The sequence below is a fragment of the Schistocerca nitens genome, chromosome 2, assembly GCF_023898315.1.
Source record: "Schistocerca nitens isolate TAMUIC-IGC-003100 chromosome 2, iqSchNite1.1, whole genome shotgun sequence".
Taxonomy (NCBI): Eukaryota; Metazoa; Arthropoda; class Insecta; order Orthoptera; family Acrididae; genus Schistocerca; species Schistocerca nitens.
The window spans coordinates 660,720,304-660,745,944 of NC_064615.1; positions in this window are offsets into that span (position 1 = coordinate 660,720,304).

Below are 25,641 nucleotides of genomic sequence, written 5' to 3' on the forward strand. Positions count from 1 at the left end.
AAAGTATGTTCATGCAATAAACGGTTTAACATTGGAGATATGATGATTGCCTTTCGATTTTCTGGTTCTCAAAGTTTCGACGTGTACAACATTGGGGTGAGGAATACTGCGAATCCGATATGGACCTGCGTACAGAAGTTCAAATTTACTGCACTTACCTTTTAATTTGCTGGATAAATAGTGTGTACGTACTAATATCTTCTGTCCAACGTGAAAGTCTCGGCGCCTACAAACCTGTTTTTGCTGTCTTCTCCGGCGCTCTGCGGCACGTTTGATGTTGTTCAGCGCAATGTCAATTATTTCGTGGTGTCGTAATCGACGAGATGTAGGAAATGTTACTAATTCTTTAATTTTGTTTAGTGGTTCAACATTTTTCAGTATTACAGACGGAGATAGCATAGTGGATTCATTTGGAATGGAATTAATTACATCTTGGAATGAGTGTATGTGTGTGTCCCAATTAACATGTCTTTTGTGGCAGTATATTCTACACAGTTTACCAATTTCTTTCATTATTCGTTCACAAGGGTTCGAAGAAGCGTGGTACTTGGATATATAAATCGGAGAAATGTTTCTAGCTCGTAACATGCGTGTCCATATAGCAGAACGAAATTGTGGTCCATTGTCAGAAATTGCTTTCATCACATGCCCTACATGAAATAGAAAATGTTTTACAAATGCTTTCGAAACAGTTTTGGCAGTAGCTTTACGTAACGGAGTGAAGGTAACAAATTTTGAAGTGAGTTCAACAGCGACAAAGATGTAGCAAAAACCTCTGTTAGTTCTCGGAATTGGACCAAAAATATCTACTGCGGCCATATGTCTTAATTTAACTGGTATAATGGGATATAATGGAGGAATGTGTGAAGTCGTGTCTGACTTAGCTTTCTGGCAAATTTTACATGACGCTAAAACTCGTCGTATACGTTTTTCCATGTTTGTAAAATAACAGTTCTGTCTCAGTATAAGAAAACATTTTCTGGCTCCGTAATGTGCATAACTTAAATGGGTGTACCAGATTAATTTGTTAATCAGTTCGTCAGGAATGCATAATAACCAATTGTTGCTGTCAGGATGAGAGCGGCGAAACAGAATGTCATTGCGTACAGTGTAGTGGTTCCTAATTGTAACATTATTCTTATCGTGCCAAAGGTGTTTAATTTCTTTCCACACATTGTCTTTACTTTGCTCTTTTGCTATGTCCTGTAATGACGACGAAATAAAATTTTCAAATGCTACTTGCTGAATGTACATGACACTGAAATTTGCTTTGCAGAAGTTGGTTGCGACGTCTTGCTGATTGTTGCTGAGAGAACGAGAAAGTGCGTCTGCTATTACATTTTGTGTGCCGGGAATGTGAACAATCGTAAAATTAAATTCCTGTAAATACAGTTTCCATCTGCTTAATCTATCATGAGTAAATTTAGCCGAAAGTAAAAATTGTATCGCTCTGTGGTCTGTGTAAACGGTCGTGTGTCTGCCATAAAGAAAGTGCCGAAATCTCGTAAAAGCCCATACAACACATAATGTTTCTAGTTCAGTAACGGAATAATTTCGTTCAGCAGGTGACAAAATGCGGCTTGCAAATGCGATGTTTTTAATTACTGTGGAGCCATCTTCTTCAATTTCCTGAAAAATATGTACGCCTAAAGCTGTGTTGGAACTGTCGGTGGCAATAGAAAAATTTCTGGTAAGATCTGTGTGCGATAAAAGTGGAGCATTCAACAAAGCATGTTTCAGGTTCATAAATTCAGAATGTGCTTGCTTATCCCAAGACCAAATAGTGTTTTTACCTGTTAATTGGCATAATCTAGGCGTGTCAAAAGTATTGTTTGCCGTTACTGGAATATGCAATCTGTGCTGTATCTGGTTAAATTCTATCGTACGTGTTATTATTTTCGGGAGGATGCTGTGATATACCGACTATTTGAACTGCTCTGTTATTTCTTACTGACGTGTTACGTTATGGATGACACCTATTGTCTGTTTCATTCGTGATAATATGTTGTTGCTGATGTTCTTGCTGCTGAAAAGATCGACTGTAATGAAATGTACGCTGAAAAATTGTGCTCGTTAATTTTACGTCTGTCATAATAGTCACTTCTATACGGCGCATTACGATACGAGTCTAAATAGTGTGTTGTCTGTACGTAGTTATTTCTTTGCTGCTGTGTGTTACTATTTATTGTAGCTGGGACTACACGTGCACGCAGCGAAACATTAAAGCTTGGTTGACCTTGTAGACTGCATTGTTGGTTACGTATGCTAAGCGGCTGACTTTCATGCTGTTGTGGTGAAAAACGTCTATTGTTACAAAAATGTGGTTCCTGTTACTAATAATTTTACACATACTGATGATTACTATTTTATCTGTTATTAAAATTACGGCGGTAGTTGTCATTACGGTAGTGCCTACTGAAAATTGTCACATTCGGTAAAATTTTGTCTTATCGGGTTCTCATTACTCATTTTTCTTAATTCTAGGAAGAGCAATAGTTAAAGAGCTATTTTGATAGATATAAAGGATAGTAGAAGAGAAGGCAGCAGTGCAGAAAACTAAAGATGAAACAGCACTACTACAGCTCGGGGCCCTATGCTCGCTACGGCACATATTCATTAAAGCGTAATGAATCCCCTGAGGTCTATTACGCACTGCAAATAAAATTTAACTTTTGCGTTACAGGCAATAGCGGTAAAATTTCAGAAATAAATTGCTGTCTCAATGCTAATTGTCGTTTCTGTAGTACACTCAATGCTGATGAAAATACAAAAGCAAATTGTCGTATCAGGTTCAAAGTTTGTTTCACTGTTACAGACCAAGCTGGTGAAAGTACAAAAATAAATTGTCGTATACAGTTCAATGCGTGTACCTGTGTTCTGTCATTATTAAATTCCTTAGATTTTCTTACAAATGCAAATTGCTCATAATCTACGTTCTCGTCACTGATTTTAAGAATACGTTCAGGTTTGTGTGAGAATTTGTTTCTCTGTGTCATTTCTGAATCTAAGTCCCGTACTCTCTGTTGATTACCCAAATTATGCGCGCTGCGTGAGTCTGGCAAATGTTCGAAAAGTGGCGTCTGCTGTGATGTGTTATTAACTGAAATACTTTTCATCTCTGTTACTTCTTGTTGTAAACTTGACAACTTTCTACGCAACGTGTTATTAGACGAATCGATCTCATTAATTGCCTGCTGTAAATTTTGAAATTCAGGTGTTTGGTTAAATGAAACCGGTGAAGTATCGTCTGATTTGCTGTCATTATTAGTTTCAATAACGTCAATACGACTGGCCAGTTCATCACATTTTTCAGGCAGTATTTTTACCTGATCGCCGGTTTTAGAATCAGACGCATTAATCTGTTTTTGCAAATTACGTGTAGTTTCATTCAGTTTTTTAACATCAGCTTTGACGACATCGGAATCCTGTGTTAGTTCTAATTGTTCGAATCTGTCTGTCACTGTTTGAAAATCTGTTGTGTATGTGTCTGTTTTCGATTTAAGATCAGAAATTTCGTCACGTAATTCAGTGTTCAATTGTTCAATTGTATTAATTTTGTCCGATACTGTAGCAATATTGTTGTCCACGTATGATTTGGCTTTCGCAAACATCTTACGTTTGTCTTCTTGTCTCTGTGCAGTGATTGTTTCCATTACTTGACGTTTTACTTTATATTGATCATCAATAAATTTGCGGAAACGCGTATCACTGTTTTGTATGTGAAGACTAAGACGTTCGTTAATCTGAGTGTTCTGTTGCTCGAATTTCGCGTCAATCTTTTCATCCATTGTGCGCGAAAGTTCTACTGTCATTGCTTTAAACTCGTCGCGTAATTGTGTAGCTTTTTCAGAGCATTGTTTAGCGACTCCGCTAATTTCGTCTCTGAGTGTTTCTGTTGCAGCTGTTTGCAATTCTCTTAATTCCTGAGCAACATACCTAATTTCTTCGCTACTTTTCTTTGAACAAGCCTCAATTTCCACGCGTAACTGTTCTTTAGTGTCATGACACTGCGCGGCAACGGCTCTAATTTGTTCACTAAGCTGTCTGGAATTTTCGTCTAATTTTTCATTAAGATTGTCTTGTTTTTCACTCTGTTGTCTGACCTGTTCACTAAGTTTGTCTTGTTTTTCACTCTGTTGTCTGACCTGTTCACTAAGTTTGTCTTGTTTTTCATTAAACTGTTTGTTCTGTTCACTAAGTTGTCTGAAATTTTGTTGCAAAAATGCCATAATTGGATCCGATAAAAAATTAGCATTTCTGCTCTCTGTGTTAATCAATGCTGGATCTGGAATTGTCTCATTTTGTGTAACCATTTGGTTATTCTGAGATTCACAAAAAGGTTTGTCAGTCGGATGTGTACTGTCAGACATTATTTCGGAATTAAATAAATCCGGCGTACTTTGTGTACACTGCCCATTTTCATTAGACAAATTTGTCTGTTCGTTACTTGAATTTTCCAAACCGGGTGTGTTAACCTGGGCAGCGCTCAATGCAACAGAGCGTCCCTCGTCATCGATTGTCGTCAAATTAACAGAGGAGACAATTGAGTTCTCTTGTTCATCATTAGGGTAAAAGTCGTCATTCGCGATTGGAACGCACTGACTGTTAGTGAACACAGCATTGTCATCATTACACTGCGTGTCACTAGTACTATTGGTCACGTTGTTTAACTCGGTAATTTCGTTCACAATGCCTCGCGATACACTATTCACTGTCTTTCGCGGCATTTTCACAATAGACACAAATATTCACAAAAGAAATAAGCACAATACAAAAGCAACACACAAATACAACAGAGCAACGAATCGCCGATGATCTGAGGAAAGAAAGTCACAAATTAGTAAAAGCGTTGCGCCAAATTATAATTATATTTAAGCAAATAAGAGCAGATATCTGACTGTTTTTCAAAAGATTCTCACGAAATACGATCCTGGACTGGGTGTCGCCAAGTGTAACCTCCCCACAGAAATTTTGAAAAGACAATACTTAATGGAAATGGAGCCAAGTGTAACCTTCCCGCAAAAATATTAATGACAATGACAATTAAACAAAAATTAGCAATCTGACGCAAGTATAAGTTCGCATAAAATAATGAAACATGATCCCATGACAATGGAACTACAGTGACAATCAAAACTCAGCTTAACCGAAATGTCGGTCTTTGGCCCTGTGCAAAAATCAGAATTAATTTCTTACCTTAATATAACTGCATGTCAAAATTCTGCTCTTATTCTGCGCCACAGCTTGCAGCAGATGTATCCCAATAACTAAATTTTTTGAAGTTAATTGAATTTTTTTTGTTTACAGGAAATGGAAGGAAATCGAATGATTCTTTGTTAAAAAATTGCTTTTAAATCAAAATTATTATTGGGGCGATTCTTTAAAGTTACATTACTAGCTGAGCGCGATGCTGCTTAATAATATACCTTGTCCTGAATCTCGACCATTGCGGTGCCGACGCCCGCCGACTGCTCTGCGCTACCACTACTGACAGACTCCCGCTCGCTACCTCACTCGGCTACTACTTCCAACAGACTACTGTACTGCACTGCGCTTCGAGCGCAACTGCTCTGGTCAGAGATTCGACAATGCCTCATCATCGCTGCCAACGAGTACATACGCCTTACAATGTTGCTTCTGGTAATCGTTGTAAAATGGTTCAAATAGCTCTAAGCACTATGCGACTTAACTTCTGAGGTCATCAGGCGCCTAGAACTTAGAACTAATTAAACCTAACTATCCTAAGGACATCACACACATCCATGCCCGAGGCAGGATTCGAACCTGCGACCGTAGCGGTCGCTCGGCTCCAGACTGTAGCGCCCAGAACCGCACGGCCACTCCGGCCGGCTAATCGTTGTAGCTGTATATGTTCCTGGCTCAAATATGCTCATGGTATACAATTCTTGACATACTGATCCACATCTACTTTCCTACCTCTCCACCAATATGTCTCCGCCACTCTCCTATTCGTGGCTCTACACCCTCCAAGACCAGATAACACGTGATCATGTGCTTTCTTTAAAACCTCATACCTCAACTTCGTTGGCACTACTACCATTGGCCCTAACTTCGTTTCCCTGCACAGAAGCCTGTCGTACACATTAAACTATGGCTGTGTCCGATACAATTTTCAAACGTTGTCCGCGTCCTGTAATTTTTACCATACTGCTTGGTCATAACGTATGACTTCTACTTTTGCCACCTTCCTACTTAGTGCATCCGCATTACCGTGCTTCTTCCCAGGCTTAAGCACCACATCGTAGTCGAATTTACTAAGCCTCACACCCATCTATCGAGTCTAGTGGACGGATCCTTCAATCCCAACAACCACTTCAACGCAGCATGATCTGTCACTACTCGAAATCTTCTCCCTTATAAATAAATTTTAAAATATGTGATTCCATAGATTACGCTAAGCATCTACCTCTCTGCCGTTGAGTAATTCTTCTCTGCTTCGTTCAGCTGCCTAGACGCATAGGATCAGGATGTTCTTTCCCATCAATTTCCTGACGAATAACACACCCTAATGCTTGATTCGATGGATCGCATGCTACTATAAACTCATTTCTAAAATCTTGAAACGCAAGAACCGGACTTGATGTTAACACTTCTTTCAGTTTGTCAAACGCTTTCTGACACTCTTTTGTCCACTCAAATTTCACAACCTTCCGTAACAATCGCATCAACGGCTGTGGTAAATCTGCGAAACCCTTACGAACTTTCGATAGAAATCGCAAACTCCGATGAACGACAGCACTTCCTTACCCGTTTTCGATTCCCGAAAATCCCTTACAGCCTGTACCATCCTCGCATGTGTTTGCACTCCGTCGTTACTGGTAATATGACCCAAATATTTTACTTCTTCTAGTGCGAAATGACACTTCTCCCGGCTCAACGTCAAACGAGCTAGTCTTACCTTCATAAAGACTTCCCGTAACCGCTGTCTATGTTACTCCATACTACTTAAAAACAATATAATGTCATCCAAATAAACAAGACGCTGCCGTGGTTTCAAACCCCTCAAGACACTGTCCAGCAACCTCTGAAACAATGCCAAAGCGTTTTTTCATACCGAATGCCATTCTAATGTACTGTTAATTGCCTCCAAGTGTAGAGAAAGCAGTTTTTGGACGATCCTCTGGAGGCGCCTCTAACTGATGATAACCACTTGTCAAATCCATCGTAGAAAAGTACTGGTACTATCCTAAGTGATCCAAAGTCTCGGCTATGTAGGGAATGGCATATGCAGCCGTTACTGTCCTATTATTGAGGTATTCGTAGTCACAATAGAACCTGTATTTCTTAGTTCCATCCGCAGATTTTTAGGCACGAAGATAATGCCTGCTCCCCAGCAACTATTACTATACTGTATAATACCATCCGAAAGCTGCTGATCAATGAAATCCTCCACAATCGGCTGCATATATCTCGGTATTCTGTATGGTTTACAGTAAACAGGTGCTTCACTTCCTATTGGTATCCTATGTTGAACTAATTGAGTTGCTGGCAACGACCCTTGAGGAAAAAACAAATCCCTAAATTCCCACAATAATTCTTCCACATTCTCTCTTTCTCCTTCTTTCAAATTCTTAATTTTGTCATGCAATGTAGTTCTATCTGCAGCCAGTGGTTGATCGTTTCGCCTACCTCTCAAACACCAGTCTTCGTCATCTGGCACATTCAAATTTGCTACTAAAACTTTTTTGCTCAAATTACCGTGTACAGCGCTAAAATTATGCATGTTCACGGGAACTACTCGCCCGTCGTTCCCCTCCTGTACACGAACAACACTACGTTTCACAAAACAACCCAGCGATCTCAACTCTTCATTATCCTCCAATGGTTCAATATCCCATACTGTACCCACAGGTAGATTCGACTCCACACTTACCCAAAGTGACTTCCCGGTGTCACTAGACACATACTCATGCGAATTAAGCCTTAATGCTAATGTACGCGGCTCAATTGCTTTGTTCATTACGTTGAACGCCACTCGCGACAGCTCTGCATTGACAACAGTTTCCCCTAGCGAAAATAACATTCTACCAAGTTCCACAGTTCGTTGTCCAAGGTCAATTTTGGTAAGATGTTGATGCAAAAAATCTACTCCTAGGATCATGTCGTAGCCCTCGCTTACCCATGGAATCACTTCCATGCACGCATTAAATCGGAATTTCCCTATGCGAAAGTCAACTGCCACCGACCCCAATGGCGTGACCTCCTTATCCCCCCCCCCCCCCACTCCACGCAACCTATAACGTGGTGGGTCTAACTTCCTTCGTCCAATTATATTCTTAGTAGCCACTGACACTTTCACCCCTGTGGCGAACAAAATCTTAAACTTTTTAGTTCCTACATATCCTACCACTGAACATCCCACCTCTGCATGCATATTAGTAGCATTGAAATGAAACGGGAGCTCCCTTAGGTGGGTCTTGGGCGCCCTCTGCCGCTAAACGTTTGTCCACCTCTCCTATCTCCACTTCTCCATTTTCCACGCTGCTGATTTCCACCCCTTCCTCTATTCCTCGGTGACTGGCTATATTGCCTCTGCACATGTCCTGTACGACCACATTTAAAATATTTCACACCCGCACACAAACACTGTTTGCCTCTCGTGTGGCCCTGTTGCCACGTCTATTACCTTACATTGAATTGCCAGCTGAATGGCCGAATAGAAATCTTTCGCAGTCCCTTCACGCACTTTCCATGACATATGCGCCGGTAACCCTCTCAAAAATACATCAAGTGCCCTTTGCTCGGCCTTCTGCAACAGAACACTATCCGCTTCATCACTCTGAACCAACTCGTAAGTGTACTCATCATTTTCCCCTATACTGTCCGCAAATTTCTCCACCGTCTCCCCCTGTCCCTAACTAATGTACCGAGCGCTCTACTCTTTCTTGTACCTTTGTAAAAGCCATTCCTTTTACTGTTTAAACTGTCCTGCCTTCCTTAAGGTCACAGAACACCTTACATAAGTTTTTGCTTCACCCGTTAATCTAAACTTGGCTATAGGTAACCACTGTTCATCAGACCAACCATCCATTACCGCTGAAGTCTCCCAGTCCTCCACAAACGAACACACATCCTCAGATGCCTTGCCAGAAAACGGAATAATCAAACTCATGGCAGCTGGGCGAATCCCCTGCACCCTAGGCAACATCAACTGATCAAATGTGTTTTCCCGCTCACTTCTAGATGTTAACTCATTTCTCAACTGCGTATTGTCCGTTATCAATTGTGCTACGTTTTCCATCAGTATTCGCACAGCTTCTGGTTCCGACACACCTTGCGTCCTTGACTCTGCCATTGTGTTGCTTTCGATCCCAGTTAGTCCCATTTCAACTTATAAAATCCCAAAAACCAAAACATTTAACTACAAAAATAATCCGATTCCTTACAACTCAGTACCGGTACCATCATACACAGTAACATCATACTCAATTTAACACAGAAGTAATTAAATGTCACAAAATATTACTAACCCTTACTCTGACAACAAAATAATATGCCCAAACAAAACATCTAAAAATGTGGCTTTTGAAACTTCATACTCAAAACACAAACAAAAAAGAAATAAAACGTCCAACGCTCAAAAGAACAATTTTGTCAGTACTCACCACACCTAGTGACTGTAATGCAGGCAATGGGCTAGAACATCGTACTGGACAGATGACGTCCGCTATTCTGACACCAAATGTTGTGGTGTCAGATGACAAATGTGACGTATTGACACCAAATGTGGTGGGTTGGTGCCATGAGTTGCCGTATTAAAACACGGCGAGAACTTTCCAAATGATTTATTTGTTTCCACCACAGTGCTCCGTTGACTTCGGTCTGTGTGCTGAGGAAGCACCCCAGAGTCCTGTGCAACACAACGCTGTGTCGTGCCAGCCTTGTACGAAGCTGCAGATATCCAATTACATCAGGATGGCTTCGCCAGCAGCCGACTCAGTGCTGCTCGGTGAGAGCCGGGCTGCCCTGCCGCGATCCATAGGCCGGCCCCGCTGCTGCTTCTTCCTTGCTGGCATAGCTGAGAACGCAGCGGCTATGACTGCCCGCGATCCGGCGTCCGAATCTGCGGCCCTTGCCTCGAAAGTCTCCAATGTGTGTCGGGAGCCGAGACGACTGCCTGCGGTGGCGAGCCGAAGAGTGGCCCGCCTTGGTTGGCTGCGGACACCGTGTCGGCCTCAGAGGGTCGAACTAGCGACCCCCCGCGGACTGGGATGCTGTCGCCCCATCTGTTGCTGGATGTAGCCCGGCGGTGTGACATGGCCCGCCGTCCAGGAGAGCTGCCACACTTGAAAGAATCTCATCCACTCCGTCAGTTCTATGCCCCTGTGGCCTCTATTTGCCTGTGCAACTGCTGGTATGCGTAACGTACTGCAATTCGGCCCACACCTGGCTGTAAATCGTGTTCCGAATATCGCACAAAACTAGCTTTCTCTTTCCTAATTGTTGTGCCACTACAGTGGATATAATCCAATGTCTGCTTTGTTTATCGTTTCCATTACTCTCCTTTGTGTCAAAACCACACACAACCTATCCTGTTGCCATTAGTAGCCGATATTGTGGTTGCGTGGTAGACAGTATGTGGAGCGTCGAGTTTCATAATCGTCACGGGCCTTTTGCGACCTCGCACTCAACCCACTCATAGTTACTGAGTGGAAATTAAGAGCTGTGGTATAATCAAACCTGACATTATGGATACCACACCAAGTATATAAATATGTTAATGAGACTAGGGATCATCTACTCTACAACCTGCGATTTGAAGTATGGTTAGTTATTACAGGTAGAACATAGAAAAATAAGATCAGAAACTAGAAACATACTGGAAGCAAACGATGTGGCAGCGAAGTATTAGAACGGAGGAATAATATGGAAAAATTGTATCGGACACCAATGAGATCGCGAAACGCCATATTGAAACCAAACTAGTTGTCTGTGAAGTATTAACGCAATAGCTGGCTTCTGGAGGGAATATGAACTAGTATCGTGTCCTACTGAACAGAAGATTCCTATAATGGCGCAATCGTACCATAATCACAACAAAATACAGAAGGCAGTGGCAGCAGCAGCTGGATTCTTACAGTTATATTCTCTTTCTGCTCCCAGTACCCGAGTGAAATCAGCCTTCTCTGCGACCACAAGATCCACCTCATCAGTAATCCAGCAACAAATCTTTACTCCATGATCTCTAAGGGGCACTATTTCTGCCCCTGTCCAGCCTTCCTACGACGACAGCCACTACACCACACTGTAGCCAACCTCTTCTTGCCGTTGTGACCAAATGTTAATTTCATAAAATCACTGGTGGTGGAATCCATATTGTTCGCCACAGAGGTAGTTGACATGATGCCACTCAGTTGTCTAAGACATAGATGAACAACAAGACGTTGTGACGTCAGTTACGTCAAGGATAGCATGGCAAGTACCAAGCCTCAACACACCAGCGATTTTTTCAGGTTACGTTGGAAATCGTTGAGGGGTAGACAAGTATTCAGATTCCAAATGCTGGCTGGCTACACCAAGGAGCATCTCAGCTATTTTTGGTGTGGAGCCCTCGAGACGAGCAATACCTCAGGTAGTCATTACCCGTGTCCAATACCCGGCATTGATAGGGTACTATTGTGTACAGCTTCGTACACAACGGTAAGGAGAGTTGGGCTAGAGAGCGGTGAGCCAACTATCGTCGTAGGAATGATGGACATGAGCATAAATCATGAGTTAAGAAGTACCACACCAAATAGAAAATTTACTTACCTTGTATTTCTTCAAAGATACGAAGACTCATTACATATGATATATCAATATATAGAGTCCAGCTAGCACAGTGTCCAGAAGGAAAAATCTTCGAGTACTAATACACGGACGATGGAGCCGCAACCACGCGGAGTCTTAGTAGCATCTCGTACGAAGTGGTTCCAGCGCTAGAGGTCTGAGTTGCTGCCGCCGGCCCTCCTATACCGTAGCAGCAGAGAGCGCTCGAGGTACCGAGCGAGCTGAGGCACATCTCAGCAGGCGTGCTCTGTTGGGTCCACCGGATCCCTCAAGACCGCTGTTGGCTCCTCACGGAAACTTGCAGTTGCGTTGGTGTGACGCCCGTTGGTTGGTATCGATATGTGATACTACCACACTCGTAAGCACATCCGTCATCCTGAAATATCTGGACAGCTGGTCTATCGCGCGACAGTGTCCATCGGCAGGTGGGAACTGCTGCCAGTGGGACGAGGAACCCAGCAGTCCCTGCAGACCACCGCTCGACGCTGGCGGCCGTCTGCAGCGCACAGTAGGGACACGGCCCGGACCGGGTCGCGTCGTAAAGTATTCAGGCTGTTCCCAATTTGGGCCGCGCGGCGGCCAGGTGTGGTGTTGCGGGCCCGGCTGTAAAGAACGGCGCCGAGTTACGGCGCGCTTATATTGCTCCCGGCTGCCGCCTGCCGGCTGCAGTGATATTGCACGGAGGCCCGTCTGCATAATTTGTACCGCGCGCTCGCCCATACATTATTCGCGGCGTCCCCGCGCGCGCCATCGCCTCTCTGAATACGAATAACGCCGCAGCACGGCGCGGGCCCTCATATCTAGCGGTATAAGTAAATTGCCGCGCCGCTGTTTTCTCCGCGTACGTGCGCCTACTGACTCTAAACAGCCGCGCGGGGGAACGGGCGCTGTTCTCGGGCTTTTTATTCCCTCCTTTCTCCTTGTGTGAACCGCCTGGCCAGCGGCGCGGTCTGCCGTCGCTTTGAGATATCTTCGCCGGTGCGCTCGCCGTCTTTAGCAGGAGGAGAGAATGTGCGAAATAAATGCGCAGTGGAACTGGTGTGGCTTGCGTTGCTCCAGTGGCGACTTGTGTACAACCCAGCTGAGATTTCGTACACGACGTCGCCCATCTCTTTGAAAATCACTACAGTATTCGTATCCATCACTTATTTTAACACGTTCCTATTGGTCGCTTTCTTGTCTATCTGTCTGTACAGTACAAATTTTACAGTGGATTTTAAACTAACTCCACAATGCACAAAAGACTTAAAATATGGAACTGCGTGACACTGCTATATTAACTCGCTGTCTTGTTTGTCAGCTTAGATTCACAGGGCTTTGACGAGACCATATATATGGCTGATACGTAGTACTTACTGGAATTAAGGAAATCCTGGAAAAATGGCCCACCCATATAACTTTTTCCACACAACCTGTTTATTTAACAATACATAACCATACAATTTTCTTGAACAAAATGAACAGTTTTGCAAAATCATTTTGACCTTAAACCTTAAAGAAGCTTTTGCAAAAGAAATCTGAAGTGCCGTATTGCAAAACAGCAAACAATATGACAATGATTACAAGACAGCCGCACCTGCAGCCTGCGGTGTTTACTACCGATCTAGACACAGTCTATCCCATTAAATGCCCTTCTGCTGCACATAAAAACTGTATAAGCACCACTGATGACAAGAGTGATTCATTTACCCAAAACAGATGAAGAAACTTTTAATTTGAATGCTATATCTCGAAAGGTTCGGGATTAAGATATGCATCTGTGCTTAAAGGTTAAACAGACTAGCAAAGAGTATGATGATGATAAGGCTTACTTCAAAGCAACCAACCTCTTAATTTCAATCAGCAACCAAGGTGCGACTGGATCCCAACCTGTACCTTCCGACAATTTTATTTTGACTAAAGCCCTGGTGATAGTTGGCTGTTAATATTTTCAAAGTTAAACTGATTGCCAGTTATTAACACTGCTCGGAAGGAACGTCTTAAAACATTACTTGTCAACAATTATTACAAGAGAACACTCACTCGGCGGAACCACGAGATCCAGCTAAAATACACTAATACTGACCCAGTCTTTCAAACACAGAAACAAACAACTTATTACAGCAGCAATGACTGAGAAATGCAATTACAATCAAAGAATTGAACCGGTTAACATCTAAAGCTAACCACACGCTCCCTCTTTTGTTTAACGTCAACCTGACCTTAGTACAATTGTTCTGGCTGTATTTACAATCAACAGCCGATTGACTAGAACATTAATGATCTGGTACAAACCAGAAAGGAAAGGCAATATAATAGCGGGACAGATTTTCAAACGACAACTAGTGTCTTAGTAAAATACTACGGATTATATTTACGACCAAACAGCCGACCGAGTAAAACTCTGATGGTCAGATACAAAGCAGAAAATTATAAGGAGGGCAGGTAGACAATGGCACAAAACACCACGAGGATTACGGAATGTTTCTCCCCGTTATCAGCAAGCAGTTCCATGGATCGAAGGTGCGTCGTGGCGGTTACTGAGTGCTGTCGATGAAAGCCAGGTAGAAGAGAGCAGACAGTTCACGAGCGGTCGTCCGACACGAATGTTGCCAACCGACCGACGGGATGTCGGCCTGCTACTTGTAGTCGACGATGACCCCGGTGAAGTACTCCGGTATCTTCGCTCTGTGCAGGCCCTCCTTGCGCAGCTCGCGGCTTCGGCTGCTCGGACCTCATGACCACCTCTTGTCGCGACGCTACCGCCAATCCCCAAACTTCGTGCCTCTCTCGGGCTAGTGAGCCCTGTATATATATCGGCAGGCAAAGACATTCTAAGGACACAATCTACATATAACAACTCTTCCCCATAGATATTTGCAATGGGGCCGCAAGAGGGATAGTCATTACTACACATGAGCCAATGGTGCCAGACAGAACAGTGTACTAACTCAATGGCATCACGGCTCAATGGCCTCACTTCTGCAGGTAAATCTTTAATCACTACGACAGTATATGTAGAATTTACAACGAAAAACGTGGGGCGCATGCAACAGATAATACAGTAGTAAGGAAGTGAACTATTCATGCTTTAAATACTCTGAGTCATGGGATGGCGATGTGCACATACATAGATGGGGGTAGTAACGCGGACACAAGGTACGAAAGGGTTGCATCTTGGCATGGCCTTTGTATGCGGAGTGGTAGTTGAAGCTAGACGCATAGACAATTAAATTTCGGAAATCGTTAGGGAATTCAGTATTTCGAGACTCATGGAGTCAGGAATTTGCCGAGATAACCAACTTTTAGGACCGACAACCAGTGGTCGACCTCCTCCACGTAATGACCGAGAGCATCGCCGTTTGTGTAGAGTTGTCTGTGCTCTAAGACAAACAACTACAAATATCAATGTGAGACGTATGACGAAGTTATCCGTTAGGATATTACGGCGAAATGTGGCGTTAATTGGCTAGGGCAGCAAACGACCGATTCTAGTGCCTTTGATAACAGCACAACATCGCCTGCAGCGCCTCTCTTGTGAGTGCGACCACATCGCTTCGAATATATGACTGTAAAACCATGGATTGGTGAGACGAGTACCCTTTTTAGTTGGTAAGAGCTGATGACAGGTTCGAGTATGGCGCAGACCCCTCGAAGCCCTAGACCCAAGTGGTGAAAAAAGCGCTGTGTAAGATGGTGGTGGCTCCATAATGATGTGGGCTTTGTTTACAAAGAATGGACCATTTGCAGTCAAACTACGATGGAATTTTTATGGGTGACAATGCGCCATGTCACCGCGCCACTGTTGCTAGTGATAGGTTTGAAGAACGTTCTGGATAACTTGAGCAAATCATTTGGTTACTCAGATCTCCCGGTATGAATCCCATCTAACATTTATACCACATAGTCGAGATGTCAGTTCGTGAGCAAAATACAGCACTGGCCCCACTTTCGCAATCATGGACGGCTACTGAGTTTGCATGGCTCACTGTTTCTTAAGGGGACTTCCAAAAACGTCGAATTACGGCACTACGCCAAGAAAAAGCGTGTCCGACGCTATACAACGTGGTACCCCATAACTTTTGTCATCTCAGTGTTTTTGTTGCATGCAACTCTCATTTTCCTTTATTTCTTACAACTATTTCCCTATCTAGTAAATATTCAGAAGCAACAATTTTCGGGTCTATCTGCAAGGGGTTAGAAATCTGTATGTTGCTACGACAAATAATTTTATACTGTTTGGTCCGATTTAAGATCGTGTTAAATAAACAATTTATTTTAAACTAAATAACTGTTTTCACAGGTATCTTTAGGCGATGCATGCTCAGTTATCGATTCCAGCTACTGAACCTCTCTGGATTTGTTCTTGAACCACTGCGTACCTGACGTCTTGCGAGGGGGAAAACTTGTGACGGCTTGATGGGTTCTTAACGGCATGCGCGGATCTCTGTGGGTGTCCCGCACGCCAACAGGGCTTGCTTATCGAGCGTGGAGATGTGGTCGCCGTGTTGCGGTTGGCAGCTGTTTCCTCTGGACAGTATGCCGACGCCATCTGAAGAAGCATTGATTCCCTCTGTCTTTTGAATCGGCGGGTTCCCATTTCTTGTGCTTTGGTTGATGGACGTGGTTCTGTCAGCATTCCTTGTGCTCTGTTTTCTTCTGGAATCTGCTTGCGATATGCATCTTTACTCCGTCTCCTGAATATGAGCTAAGTGCTTCCTCAATATGCGTTGCCGGAAAAAATGATTAGATCTCCAGTCTGAAAAACAGTTCAGTTATTCTTCATCAGTTTCACAGATTTTTGTTACAGCACATTCATTTCTGACAACGAGTTGAGAACTGACCGGTTGTGACTGAGCAGTTGCATGCGTGGGGAGCTGTGCTAAGGTATTTGTATTATCGTGAAGTAGGAGAGATAGTGCCACAGACATGACACGTGATTTGGAGTGGCAATCATTAAAACAAAGGCGTTTTTTGCTGCGACGGGATATTCTAATGAAATTTTAATCATCAGTTTTCTCCTCCGATTGTGAAAACATTCTGTTGGCACCCACCTATATAGAAATGATCATCACGATAAAATAAGAGAAATCAGGGCTCGCACAGAAAAAATTAAGTGCTCGTTTTCCCCGCGCGCCGTTCGACAGGGGAATGGTAGAGACACAGCTTGAAGGTGGTTCATTGTACCCTCTTCCAGTCACTTTATTGTGGATAGCAGAGTAATTACATAGACGTAGATGTAGACGTACCTCCAGTACTGCGGCGTGCACTGAATCAAAAATGCTTAATCAACAGTAACAATCTTTACTAGTTGATTCGTTCCGTGCCTTACTTACGTGCCACAGCCCAAGAGTCGGTATCGGATAATAAGCAACTCATGAGGTCCCCAGCAAAGGATGAGACAGCAGCGGCTGACGGAGGAAACAAACATGATGACGCAATTCGCCTTGGCGCACGGTGCCGGAGCACCACCTGCGTCACGTAATGCTGGACGTGGGAAGTATGCAGGCCCCACAATGAGCCCAAGAGCCTCGGAGACAGGCTGGAATGTCAGGCTGCGGCATCCAGTGGGTGGATCCAGTTCGAAGGCCGGAAACATCTAGGCTAGTAAACATTTCATATCACCTGCTTCGCCAAGTTGTTGACAATGCTCGGTGAGGCAGGAACAGCTGAACAGTACGTTCGACCGATGGCAGCTTTGGTGATTGCGCCAGTCAAATTATGATGCTGAAAGGTGTGTTATAACAAGAGATAGCCTTCCGTCACTTTTTCAGGCTCGTAAACGCCGCGTTATGTATACATAATGTAGCAACCCGGTCTATTACTGAAGGCAGAACGTTGTGTAGCGGGATGCAGTACTAGCACTACCTCAGGTATCGGCTGCGGAGTTCCGTCAGTGCCTGGCTCGATTACCTCTTTGTTGATTGGCTGCGAAGGCTTGACTGAAGTTCATGGCGCAGCTTTAAGTAAACGTATCTGTTTCTTTACGGATATGTTTGTACGTTGTTAACTATAGTTAATTTCTTAAGTTTATGTCATATATCCGAAAGTTTGCCGTCCAGCAAAAAAAAAAAAGGTAAATAAATAAATAAAAAGAAAATATTGGCCAGGTGCGAGAGAGATTCGCACCCTGAGAGCTCCGTACTAACTCCATTATGAATATAGACAGTTCATCCAATCTGGGTATCGATATTCTCGACGATTTTTGCCTGTTATCGACACTGATACTGGTAACATATCGGTCCCAGGTATTCAAACATTTACGAGAATGCTTTAATGTCAGTAACATAAATGTGACATAAAGTCATCCAGAGGCAGGATAAAATTGTTATAATAATTAGTAGCTGTCCATTCAGGCTGATGGCTCGCAATAGAAAAAGCCAAACATCAGGGAAGGATTGAATTTGTCTCTCATGTGTCGCGTTTCGGAATTTATCTATCATCAGATATCCGCGAGAGATTACTGCATGCAGATATGGCATTTCAAGTTTTATGTAAAGCAAACGTTCGCAGATTAGTCTGTGGTTACATTTTAACAACTTTGTCATTTTTTTTTCCTTTACTTGTGCTGTGAAACCATGCTTCTTGAAAAATTGCATGATTCTAGGCCAATGAGAAGTACTTTATGGGAGTGAGTTTGTAAGTATCAATATATGTCCGCATCTTTTGGTTGCACTGACTTAGAAGCTTATATTTATTATAACGCCAAAGGCCTATACACCTTAACACGTGACATAAATTTCAACTTGAGACGTCTACCCATTAATCAGATAAAGGGGTCTTAAAAGACGGACGGGTAGGTAGTCTAATGAGAAATGACAAATTATTTTTTCTTTCGTGTGATTTACTTACAAATTTACAGTTTTTGAATTTTTTCCGTTGGTTGTACTGTAGAGCTTTCCTTTTTTCCATATTTCGTGAATCTATGCTTACGGCAAGTACTTTATCGGTCTTGAGTATAAAGTGTGAAACAGAAATGGCAGCAACTTTTGACTGTAGTGACTTACAAGCTTCAATGTTTTACACCGCCAAGAGGCCGTAGACCTTAGCTGTGCTACAAATAGTTTCAACTTGCTATGTCTCCCGGTTCCTAGGAAGATGAGATGTTAACGGCCGGACTAACAGGTGGAATGTTGGATAAGACATAACCAAAAATTTTTCTTTCATGTGATATAATTACAAATTTTCAGTTTCTGTGTTTTTTTTCTGTTAGTTGAACTGTGAAACCTTGCTTCTTGCCAAATTTCTTTATTCTAGGCCAACGGGAGGTGAGTTTGCGAGTATTAAAATGTAGGCCATAAATAGTTATACTTTCTGATTGCATTGACAACGAAGATTCAGTGTCTTGCACCAACATGGCACCACAGCCCTCAGTATGCGACATAAATTTCAACTTGATAGTCTACCCACTTCTGCTGGTTCAAATGGATCTGAGCACTATGGGACTTAACTTCTGAGGTCATCAGTCCCCTAGAACTTAGAACTACTTAAACCTAACTAATCGAAGGACATCACACACATCCACGCCCGAGGCAGGATTCGAACCTGCGACCGTAGCGTTCGCGCAGTTCCAGACTGAAGCGCCTAGAATAGTCGGTCAGACAGACAGGCGGAGAACAGAACGATCCTATAAGGGTTCCGTTTTCGCATATTGAGATACGGAACCCTAAAAATGCGTAACTTTGCTGGATCTTCTAATTACTAAAAATAACAACGAGCACCAATTCGGTCGACACGCGAAACAGACCAGTGGAGATGTGCTCTTAAATGCGAAATCATGTCATCCTCTAAGATATAAGTTGTTGTTGATGTCTTCAGTCCTGAGACTGGTTTGATGCAGCTCTCCAAGCTACTCTATCCTGCGCAAGCTTCTTCGTCTCCCAGTACTTACTGCATTCTACATCTTCTGAATCTGCTTAGTGTATTCATCTCTTGGTCTCCCTCTACGATTTTTAACCTCCACGCTGCCCTCTAATACTAAATTTAAGATCCCTTGATGCCTCAGAACATGTCCTACCAACCGATCCCTTCTTCTTGTCAAGTTGTGCTACAAACTCCTCTTCTCACCAATTCTATTCAATACCTCCTCATTAGTCACGTGATCTACCCATCTAATCTTCAGCATTTTTCTATTGCACCACATTTCAAAAACTTCTATTCTCTTCTTGTCTAAACTATTTATCGTCCATGTTTCACTTCCATACATGGCTACACTCCATACAAATACTTTCAGAAACGACTTCCTGACACTTAAATCTATACTCGATGTTAACAAATTTCTCTTCTTCAAAAACGCTTTCCTTGCCATTGCCAGTCTACATTTTATATCCTCTCTACTTCGACCATCATCAGTTATTTTGCTCCCCAAATAGCAAAACTCCTTTACTACTTTAAGTGTCTCATTTCCTAATCTAATTCCCTCAGCATCACCCAACTTAATTCGACTACATTCCATTATCCTCGTTTTGCTTTTTGTTGATGTTCATCATATATACTCCTTTCAAGACACTGTCCATTCCGTTCAACTGCTCTTCCAAAGACATAAGTAGGCCTTCTTTAAGTCTATAGTACACAGGATTTAGAAGTTATTTTCAGATTGGGGCGAAATTGAGAAAGAACAAGTAGTTACGCAAATAGGTCGTGGATACGGGTGTAGTGGCAGCATCAAAACGTACGATGAAATGAAACACAAAGAAGCACTCGACTTCATAATAATATAAGATGTGCAATTTTAAAATCTATTTGCTTCCAATCGGAAAACAGCTTTAAGAAAGCTAATGATAGTATAGACTTTCAGACCAGAGGCAGCGTGGGAAATATCACACCGAAAAATTGAGAAAAAGAACGCTACTCCTACAGTGGCGCATAACTACATAAAATTACCTGTAACGATTTTGAAACGGTACGAAGTTCATGGTAAGGTTTAGAGAGAACTCGTACGATGTGAGTGCTATCGCACTGACACGAAATTAGAAATGGAGACATTTAAGTTTGATCAGGTTTATTAACGAATGAAAAAAATGGTTCAAATGGCTCTGAGCACTATGGGACTCAACTGCTGTGGTCATAAGTCCCCTAGAACTTAGAACTACTTAAACCTAACTAACCTAAGGACAGCACACAACACCCAGCCATCACGAGGCAGAGAAAATCCCTGACCCCGCCGGGAATCGAACCCGGGAACCCGGGCGTGGGAAGCGAGAACGCTACCGCACGACCACGAGATGCGGGCTATTAACGAATGAAGGTATTGCACAGAGCTCTACGCGCACATGCCTTAAAATTTACACATAGTAGCAGAGCTTCACAACCAATTATGTACGAACGGAGTTAACTGAGCAAAACGATTTTTCGAAATTTTTCAGTAACTGCTAGTGAGACGTATGCTGGCTGCTGCGTCTCTATCACCTTCCACCTGCTGGGTCGGCGGAATTCCCGCTGGCGAGGCAACCTACCTGCCTTGCGGAGCCAGTTGCTGGATCTTCTGCAAGACGGAGCTGCCTTCCAAAATATTTTAATTTAATAAGCAGTCTGTTTTAATCTCTATGCACCGTTATTTAAGTCTACATACTTTCGTGTATTCTTTACTCAGTTTTAGTTCGTAGGCCACAGCTACGAACACGTGTAATTATAACAGCAAGTAGACCATTTATAATAACAACATCATGTTAATACAGAATGTATTGAATACGAAAGCTCATGTGCTCAATATCCCACCCGCCAATCACCAATGTAGGTACCCTTCTGCGCCTTACATTCATAATCCACCTTCCATGCATTTACCCGTCTAACTATCCTCTTCGGCAGGAATTTTAAGCAACCTCCACTCCCTAATGATGGAATCCACCTCTTTTTAACCCAATTTGAAACGATCCCCTTCACACGATCCTTCAATTTTCTCCATCCGTCTTCCCCCAACCTACTGATTTTTAGTCGCTGCCTGTGGTTCTACAGGGCCCCATAGTCTCACTCATTACTCCACATTCATCATGATCAGTACCACTTTCATGTATCTGCATGCATCTGCACACCATGATGCCACTCACATCATGATATATTTCAACTTCAATACAACATCGTCAATCATATTTTAAAAATTTTCATATTGTCCACTAATGTGTTTAAAATATCATTTATTGACACGTATATTTGTATATTTTACTCATCTCTTAAACATATGTAACCTGTGGCTAAAAGCAGTTTCTCATCCACTGAAAATCTACCCTCTTTGTGGTGAATTCCAATGACGACAAAACAATAGAAAACAGCTGCTGTATAGTTATTATTGTAAAGTAAATTCAGAGAGTACTTGTCCTCAAGTTAGGTGAACTTCGCGTAGAATAATCTTCACTATGTGGAAATCGAATTTTGTGAATATGCGACTGTATTTTTATACGTCGTAATATTAAATTCTAACTTTGAATGTTAATCTGTTATTAATCTCTGACCCTTGGAACAGTCAGAAACAGGGGAAGGTTTTAGTCCAGGGCGGTCAACAGTATATGACATCTTAGTTCTCCGACAGCTCACTGAAAATTTTAAAGAAAACGGCAGACAACTACACATCTTATTTGCAGACTGCACTCACCGCAAATGCATGCTCACTTGTCTAAGAGTTTTCTGGATGCCAGAGAAGCTCAACAACCTGATAAAGACCTGTCTAAGTGAACTAAACGTAAGATGAAGATGGAAATCAAAGTAGCAGGTTGTAACCTCCTCCTCACTTACCGACCTTAATGACAGTGAAAAATTAAACCGCGTGTACCTAATGGAAATTTGGGAAAAGCAATCGTCACCGAAGTTAATCTGTCGGTGAAGAAGGAGGAAAGGGTTACATCTAAGTGAAAGGAAAAATGCAAATGAAACTGGTGGAAATTAATTTTGAAAAGGGGTAAAGTTAATAAAGAAAGTAAATGTGCGGCAGATACGTTAACAATTAACTAGCGGTAATTAGATATTTGAGATTTGGTGGAAATTACGGTCGCCAGTCCTATGGGCAATTACTACAGTAACTGAAAAAGAAAGGTTATTACACATGTATTTAGCACTAGAAGTGTGGCAACTGAAGGTTGACACGTGTAGTGTGAGAACTGAAAGTTTGTCAGAAGTAATAAATTTCGCTACACTCTGACTTAATTTAGCAAAAGAATTAATAAAACCGGAAAATTGAAAGTTACTTTAGTGACAGAAATTAATAGTGAGGTTTGATTCTGAAGCACATCGAAATTCAGTAAAATACGGTTAGTCTTGGGCTACCTCAACTATCATTTCAAAAGCTACTTCATCTAGGCAATTTAGAAATAAGAGATTTAACTTTGAATTAAATGATTCTGAACAATTAACAATAGTAAAATTTAGTACGTACCAAGCTGAGCTGCAGTCACAGGTAAGCTAAAATACGGTAACAAAACTCGCACTCTTAATTTGTGCTTGTGTAATCTAAATACCTTAACTAAACTTTGAAATTAAAGCAGTGAAATCGAATGATATTATTTTAATGCTGGCGTTTGAATTTCGACACTCGGGTTCATTCCGGAAAAGGAAGGGACCCTGGCTGGTAATGCAATTGGGACAATCAGCAACAAAGGTTCATGCTACATTGCTGTAATTTAGTGAGAAAAATTTAACAGTTTGAAAAGCTGTCTGCCATACAGTTCTAAAACTTTACGTGCTTCCAGTATTCCTTGTTGGTTGATTGAAGGTTTGAAGCCGTCGATCGAGGAGGTGGCGACAGTCACTCATTGTCGGCCGTCGCTGTTGCAGAAGCTGGATGTTGGCGCGCCTTCTTCTCGACACGGTCACCAGGCGAAACGGGCTCTTGATGTGTGCCTGCTAATGTTTCCCGTCCGTGACACCGTGTCAGAAATTATCATAGCAAGTCGAGCGCAGTTACATGCTGCCAAACACCGGAAACGTGGCAACTCGCAGGACCGTCACTCCACACACCTGCTCTACCGCCCTACCCCTGCCAGACTCTCTCTGCCCGCGCTCTATGTGGCAGAGTTAACATTACCAAAGATCCTAAACACTGTGGTTCTCCACACGACCTATTGATGTATTCGTTCGATAGCATAGTTTTCCCTAGGCAAGACCCAGCGTAAAAATACAAATAATATTTACAAAACAAACCAATTATACATCGACATAAATGCATATATATATATATATATATATATATATATATATATATATATATATATATATATATATATAAATTGTATAACAATTACATTATATAAGGACACAGAAATGTCATATCTTGAGGTAACAAAACAAGGAAAAAAAATTATAGCACAAGAGATGGAAGTAGGAGGATATGCATTTCCAGCGTTACAAGGTGACTTTGATACTGGGACCAGTCGAGGAAGATCATAAGTGGCACTTTTATAAAGAGGTTTGAAGGAATCTTTGAGAAGAGGCAGTCTTATCTGGCCTACGCAAATGATATCTGCTTAATCAGCAGCTCTAAGGGGGAACTGAAACAAATGAGCAAGACGATGGAGATGGCTGTATATTTAGGCTACTCATAAACGACGCCAATACGGATCACACTGTTTTGACTCGTTGACAAAGTCAGGATACCGAACTAAGTTCATTCACTACAGGTGTCCTACAAGTTGTTGTTGTGGTCGTCAGTCCTGAGACTGGTTTGATGCAGCTCTCCATGCTACTCTATCCTGTGCAAGCTTCTTCATCTCCCAGTACTTACTGCAACCTACATCCTTCTGAATCTGCTTAGTGTATTCACCTCTTGGTCTCCCTCTACGACTTTTACCCTCCACGCTGCCCTCCAACGCTAAATTTGTGATTCCTTGATGCCTCAAAACATGTCTTACCTACCGATTCCTTCTACTAGTCAAGTTGTGCCACAAACTTCTCTTCTCCCCAATCCTATTCAATACCTCCTCATTAGTTACGTGATCTACTAACCTTATCTTCAGCATTCTTCTGTAGCACCACATTTCGAAAGCTTCTATTCTCTTCTTGTCCAAACTGGTTATCGTCCATGTTTCACTTCCATACATGGCTACACTCCATACAAATACTTTCAGAAACGACTTCCTGACACTTAAATCTATACTCGATGTTAACAAATTTCTCTTCTTCAGAAACGATTTCCTTGCCATTGCCAGTCTACATTTTATATCCTCTCTACTTCGACCATAATCAGTTATTTTACTCCCTAAATAGCAAAACTCCTTTACTACTTTAAGTGTCTCATTTCCTAATCTAATGCCCGCATCTCGTGGTCGTGCGGTAGCGTTCTCGCATCCCACGCCCGGGTTCCCGGGTTCGATTCCCGGCGGGGTCAGGGATTTTCTCTGCCTCGTGATGGCTCGGTGTTGTGTGATGTCCTTAGGTTAGTTAGGTTTAAGTAGTTCTAAGTTCTAGGGGACTGATGGCCAATGATGTTAAGTCCCATAGTGCTCAGAGCCATTTGAACCATTTGAACTTAATCTAATCCCCTCAGCATCACCCGATTTAATTTGACTACATTCCATTATCCTCGTTTTGCTTTTGTTGATGTTAATAATATATCCTCCTTTCAAGACACTGTCCATTACGTTCAACTGCTCTTCCAAACACATAAGTAGGCCTTCTTTAAGTCTATAGTACACAGGATTTAGAAGTTACTTTCAGATTGGGGCGAAATTGAGAAAGAACATTGCCAGTCTACATTTTATATCCTCTCTACTTCGACCATAATCAGTTATTTTACTCCCTAAATAGCAAAACTCCTTTACTACTTTAAGTGTCTCATTTCCTAATCTAATCCCCTCAGCATCACCCGATTTAATTTGACTACATTCCATTATCCTCGTTTTGCTTTGGTTGATGTTCACCTTATATCCTCCTTTCAAGACACTGTCC